The sequence below is a fragment of the Cnephaeus nilssonii genome, assembly GCF_951640355.1.
Source record: "Cnephaeus nilssonii genome assembly, chromosome: Y".
Lineage (NCBI taxonomy): Eukaryota > Metazoa > Chordata > Mammalia > Chiroptera > Vespertilionidae > Cnephaeus > Cnephaeus nilssonii.
The window spans coordinates 7,364,344-7,371,413 of record NC_137096.1 but is presented as its reverse complement, the minus strand read 5'-3'; positions in this window follow the sequence as shown (position 1 = coordinate 7,371,413).

Genomic DNA, 7,070 nt, shown 5'->3' with positions numbered 1-7,070 from the left:
CTCTCTACATTCATCTCTCTCTAAAGAATCAATTTAAAAATGCACCACATTAAAACAAGACAAAACAAAAGAAAACTCATTGCTGCATATTGTCTCTCAACAGGGTGCCCTACATTTGACACTTTACTTCTTCTGGAGACCACAACTGAGAAATCCAGCACAATTCTTTATTATAATCTGGATTTTTCCATCAAAATATTCAAAAAGGCACAGTACCAAGGCAATTAGGCTTAGAAAGTGCATGTTTAGATAGAGACATCATCTGTGAAGATGGGCATACAGGGGCCCTGGGTAGGTGGTGACTGGTGGTGCACAGGAATCCTGTACATGAAGGCCCTATAAATGGGGGTCTCCAGGTCATTAGAAAGCAAGCAGAAAGAGTAAGGCACACAGAGTCGGTTTCTTACTATTGAATGTACCCCAGAATCCACCAATCTGCATAGCAGTCAGGCAGGTTGGATTTAGGGCATCTGGGAGACAGGGCTGTTAAAAGGAAGACTCTAAGTAAAGAAGAGCCAAAACCTGTCCTGCTTGGCTGAGGGGTTGATTTTCAATCTGTGAACCAGTAGCTCAGGGTTCAATTCCCTGTCTGGGACATGCCTGGGTTGTGGGCTCCAAGCCCAGTAAATGTTTTGTAGGAAACAGCAAATCAATGATTCTCTCTCACCATTGATGGTTCTAACTCTTTCCTTCCTCTCTGAAAACAATAAAAATAAATATATCTAAAAATATGAAATAACTTAGGATTTTGATACCCATAATATCCATTTAAGAAATACAAGAAGGTGCCCTTTGTCACAGTCAGAATTTTTATGCTCTTACTTCTTCTCCTTTAATCTTCCTTTATGTTCACTTCCCCAGAGGATTGTATATAATGTGTTCTATTCTATACTGGGAAGTGTTGTATTGTTTGCCTTCTTGTTTTCTCTGCACTAAAATACGTTATCAATTCAAACCTACATTGGTAAAATTTAGCTGAGTAAATTCGATGTGCAAGTGTCTTTATTAAGTATTTCACCAATCCAGTAGCATACCAGGTGGCAATGAAAAAGGGTCTCACTGAGCCAATACAAACAGGGCTTATTCCCTCACTGCAACCCAATCTGACAAGCTAGACTTTAAAGTCCTTAAAAAATGAGGTTCCAGCTTCCAAACTTTTCAATGAACTTCACATACACTATTCTAATAAAATTAATTTTAAGAAGCCACACATTTTTGTAGTAATTTTTAAAATTCACATTGGAAGTTTTGTTGATAACTATACACTCAACAAGCCAAGAGGTAAGTTTTTTAAAACCTTTCCTGTTCATGGTTTTTGTTTACATTCATTGATAAAAATACTGAGGCCTCATGATAACTCGATGTTTGGGCGAGCATACCCTTTATGGTACATTAAATATCAAATATTTGAAGAGAAAGTGCATGAGTAGTTCTACAGTAAAATACATTTCGCTATCAAGGGGCACTTTTGTTCATTTCATTCAGAGGTATAGTAAGGAAAGATAACTGGTTCAGTTTAAGTGCAATCTCTGTTTCAATCTTATTATTCTCATATCAGACGGGTGCTGATGTCATTTCAATAAGCAAAAGGATGCTTACATTTAGATTTCTCCAAACATTGATATCAAACTATATGTAATTTTTCTTCCTACTTATACTATTCCTTTAAAGGTTGAGGACATACAAAATGCCATAGGAAGGAGGTGAACAATTGTTTTGCAGACTTGTTGGAGGTTCCTCAACACTTTTTTTCATTTAGGTTTTCTAAGGAGAATACTTAATTTGTTTCATGCACTGGGCCTCTAGTATCTATGCTAATAAAAGAGAAACCTGCAAATTAACCATCACTCTGCTATGCCAAGCCACACTCACCAGCCAATCAGGAGTGAGTGTGCAAATTAACCCAAACAAGATGGTGGCGGCCATGGAGCTGGAGAAAGCAGCAGGCTTGGGATGCCCACGGTGATGGAGGAAGCCAAGCTTCTTGCCTGCCCTGGCTGACTCTGTTACCTGCTCAAGGCTACAAAGTTTCAATTACAGAACATAAAGAAATCCTAGATACTTGCTCCTAGCTGGCCCTTGCCTCGAATCAAGGAGGTGCTGGAAAAAAAAAAAAAAAAAAGGACGGCCTAGGACCTTGGGTCGCCACGGGGTGGTGATCAGGCCTGGATGGGATGGCAGGGGACGTTGGGGTAAGCAGACTAGCAGGGGTCCAGTTGGGGGTGAGCAGGTCATCAGTGGGGTCAGTTGGAGGTGATCAGGACAGCAGGGAGGAGTTTGGAGTGAACAGGCCAGCAGGGGGGCAGTTCGGGTTGAGTAGGCCAGTGGGAGGGAAGAATAGGGTGAGAAGTCCAGCAGGGGGGAAGTTGGGGGTGATCAGGCTGGCGAGGGGCATTTGGGGGCGAGCACACCATCAGTGGGGGGCAGTTGGGGGTGAGCAGGCCGGCAGGCAGAGTGGTTAGGGGCAATCAGGCAGGCAGGCAGGCAGGTGAGCGGTTGGAGCCAGCAGTCCCAGATTGTGAGAGGGATGTCCGACTGCTGATTTAGGCCCGATCCATGTAAACCCCTTTTTGAGGGGTCCCAGATTGGAGAGGTTGCAGGCTGGGTTGAGGAATACCCCCACTGTGCATGAATTCCATGCAACAGGCCTCTTGTTCATATATAATAAAAATTTTCTAGTGGAATTTAACAGACAGATTGAGAACAACACAGTCATAAGAGGAGACTTTAACACACATCTGGCTTCCCTGGATAGAACCTAGGAACAAAAACATAACAGGAAACAGACTCTAAAGGACAAAAAGGATCTGATGGATTTAATTGACATTTATAGAACAATTCATGCCAATGCAGAATATACATTCTTCTGAAGCACTCAAAATCATTCACAAAGAGAAACCACATGTTAGGATAAACAAGCAGTCTCTACTAGTTCAAGAACTGAAATCATATCAAGCATCTCTCAGATCACAGTGGAATTAAAGGAAAAATCAACTATAGTAAAAACAACCGAAAACATCCAAACACATAGAGAATAAATAGCATGTTAATAAACAATGATTGAGTTACCAATGAGATAAAGAAATAAAACAAAAACTTCCTGGAAACAAATGAAACTGAACACACAACAACCCCAAATCTCTGAGATACGGCAAAAAAAGTCCTGCAAGCGAAGTTCATAGCACTACAGGCATATCTCCTTTATTTTATTTCATTTATTTTATTTATTTTTTACAGAGAGGAAGGGAGAGAGATAGAGTTAGGAACATTGATAAGAGAGAAACATTGATCAGCTGTCTCCTATACATGCCTTACTGAAGATGTGCCCACAACCAAGGTACATGCCCTTGACTGGAATCAAACCTGAGACACTTTAGTACACAGGCCCACACTCTATCCATTGAACCAAAACAGACATGGCTACAGGCATATCACAAAAAAGAAAGAAAAAAAAAAGAAAAGAAGGAAAGGAAAGGAAAGGAAAGGGAAGGGAAGGGAAGGGAAGGGAAGGGAAGGGAAGGGAAGGGAAGGGAAGGGAAGGGAAGGGAAGGGAAGGGAAGGGAAGGGAAGGGAAGGGAAGGGAAGGGAAGGGAAGGGAAGGGAAGGGAAGGGAAGGGAAGGGAAGGGAAGGGAAGGGAAGGGAAGGGAAGGGAAGGGAAGGGAAGGGAAGGGAAGGGAAGGGAAGGGAAGGAAAGGAAAGGAAAGGAAAGGAAAGGAAAGGAAAGGAGAAAAGAAAAGAAAAGTCTTAAAAGAAAAGAAAAGGAAAGAAGAAAAGAAAAGAAAAGTGAAAGAGAAAGGGAAAGTGGAAGCGGAAGGGGAAGGGGAAGGGGAAGAGGAAGGGGAAGGGGAAGGGGAAGGGAAAGGAGAAGGGAAAGGGAAAAGGAAAGAAAAGAAAGAGCAAAAGAAAAAAATCAGCAATAAACAATTTAACTCTACAACTTAAATAACTAGAAAGAGAAAAACAAGGAAAATCCCAGTTTAAGTAGCGGGAACAACATAATAAATATTAGAGTAGAAATAAATAACTGAAAAAAAAAACAATGAAAAGGAGAGATTGTTATTTGAAAGGATTAACAAAATCAATAAACCATTCATTAGCCAGAATCTTCAAGGAACAAAGAGAGAGAACCAAGTAAATAAAAACAGAAATAAAAGTGGAAGACTAACCACTGGCAGCACAGAAATACAAAGAATTGTAATAAAATACTATGAAAAACTATATGCCAACAAGCTAGAGAGTATGGATGAAATAGACAAGTTCCTTGAAAATTGCAAAGTCCCAAAACTGAATCACGGAGAATAAAAAAAAAAAAAAAAAAGAATAGGCTAAGAACAACTACTGAAATGGGCTAATGAAATAGAAGTAGTAATAAAAAAACTCCCATCAAACAAAAACCCAGGTTTAGATGGTTTCATGGGCGAGTTCTACAAAACATTAAAAGAACTAACACCTATACTCCTCAAACTATTTCAGAAAATCCAAAGGAAGGAACACTTCCAAACTCTTTTTATAAGGCCAACATTATCCTAATTCTGAAAGCAGATGGAGACACAACAAAGAAAGTTAATTATAGTCCAATATCCCTGATGAACATAGATGCTAAAATACTCAACAAAGTATTAGCAAATCTCATCCAGAAATATATTTAAAAGACCATATGCCACGATCAAATGGGATTTATTTCAGGGATGCACGGCTGGTACAATATTTGTAAATCAATAATGTGATACAACATATAAACAAATTGAAAGATAAAAAACACATTATCATATCGATAGATACAGAAAAAGCATTGGACAAAATCCAGCACCCCATTTTGACAAACGCTCTCAGCAAAGTAGTTATAGAGGGAGCATAGCTCATCATGATAAATGCCATATCTGACAAACCTACAGGCAACATCATACACAATGGGCAAAAACTAAAACCATTTTCCCTACAAACAGGAACAAGACAGGGATGACAACTTTCATGATTACTGTTCAATATAGTAAGGGAATGCTAGCTATAGAGATCAGAAAAGACGAAAAAAAAGGCATCCCAACTGGAAAAGAAGAAGTGAAAGTGTCACTATTCGCAAATGACATATTGTACATAGAAAATACCAAAAACTCCATAAAAAAACTATTAGAATTAAAAAATGAATTTGGCAATGTGGCAGGATACAAAATTAACTTCCAGCTATCTATGGCTTTTTTATATACCAATAATGAAGTTACAGAAAGAGAAACTAAACAAAAAATCCAATTTATCATTATAACAAAAAAATTAAGATATCTAAGAATAAACTTTAGGAAGTAAGTAAAAGAACTGTACTTGTAAAATGAGAGGACATTGAAAAAAGAGGTAGAGGAAGACATAAACAAATGAATGAATACATTGTGTTGATGGATTGGCAGAATCAACATCATTACAATGGCCATATTGTCAAAAACAGTTTGTAGATTCTATGCACTCCCCATTAAGATACCAACAGAATAGTTCACATACCTAGAACAAAGTCTCCAAAAATGCATCCTATATAATAAGAGCCTAATATGCAAAACGACCGAACAGCAGAATAACCTCCGTAACGACTAGCCGCTATGACACGCACTGACCACCAGTGGTCAGATGCTCAACACAGGGGCAGCCCCCAGTCCTCAAGCCCCAGGCCAGCTAAGGCAAGTGCCAGCGGGAGCCTCCGATCACCCCGCTGGTCACCCCACAGATCAGCCCTGATTGTCGGCCATGCCTAGGATCCCTACCCAGCATGAATTTCATGCACCGGGCCTCTGGCATAGAATTAAAAAAGGCCTTGAATAGCCTGAGAAAGAAGTACAATGTTGGATGTATCACAATATTAGATACTGAGCTATATTACAAAGCCACTGATTCTCAGAACTGCCTGTTACTGGCACTGGAACAGATATATAGGTCAATGGAAAAGAACAGAAAATCCAGAAATCCACCCAAGGTGTTATGCTCAATTAATCTTTGCAAAAGGATAAAACAGCATACAATGGAGCAAGATAGTCTCTTCAATAAATGGTGTTGGGAAAATTGGACAGATACTTGCAAATAATGAAAGTAGACCCCAAATTACGTCATATACACATATAAACTCAAAGTGGATAAAGGACTTAAATGCAAGATGGGAAACTATAAAAATCTTAGAAGAATCCATAAGCAGCAAAATATCAGACATATGGCTTAGCAATATTTTTACTGATGCAGCTCCTAAGGCAAAGGAAACTAAGGGGAAAATGAAAAAAAGGGACTACATAAAAATAAAAAGCTTCTGCTCAGCAAAAGAATCCATAAACAAAACAAGTATGCCCACTGCATGGGGGAATATATTTGCCAATATTATCTCCAGTAAGGGTTGAATCTCCAAAATTTACAGGGAACTCATAAAAGTTAACAAAGATAAACAATCCAATAAAAAAATGGTCAAAGGACTTAAATAGACACTTTTCCAAACAGGACCTATAGAAGGCCAAGAGATATATGAAAATACTAGAGGCACGCCATTCATGCACTGAGGGTGGAGGGTGCCAACTGAGGGGTACCTTACCCAGCCTGTGCCCTCTCACCTTCTGGGAGCAGGCCTAAGGCAGCAGTCAGACATCCCCTGAGGGCTCTTTCGCGCTGCCATGGAGGCTTCCGCCACCTCCACGGCACTTGTCAGCTGTGAGCCTGGCTTCTGGGAGTGCACTGACCACCAGGGAGCAGGTTCTGTATTGAGGTTCTTCCCCAGGATGGTCAGTGTGCATCAGAGAGACCAGATGTACTGCTGTTTGGTCGATTTGCATATTAGGGTTTTATATATAAACACTAGGTACCCAGTGCATGAAAGGAACTGTGGGATTCGGTGGGCACGGGGGCAGGTCTGGGCCCATCTTCTGCACCCCCGCCTGGCCCCTCCCGCCACAGCTCCTGGTCTCCTGTGATACCCATCTCTATTGTAAAATATTTATAGCCAATGTTAATTGAGTCTTTCAACAAATGCCCATAAATGGAACTGCCTGTTTGAAAGTTTGACCATATTTTTGTTGACTTCAAGACATGGAGGGAAGGAAGGATGCGG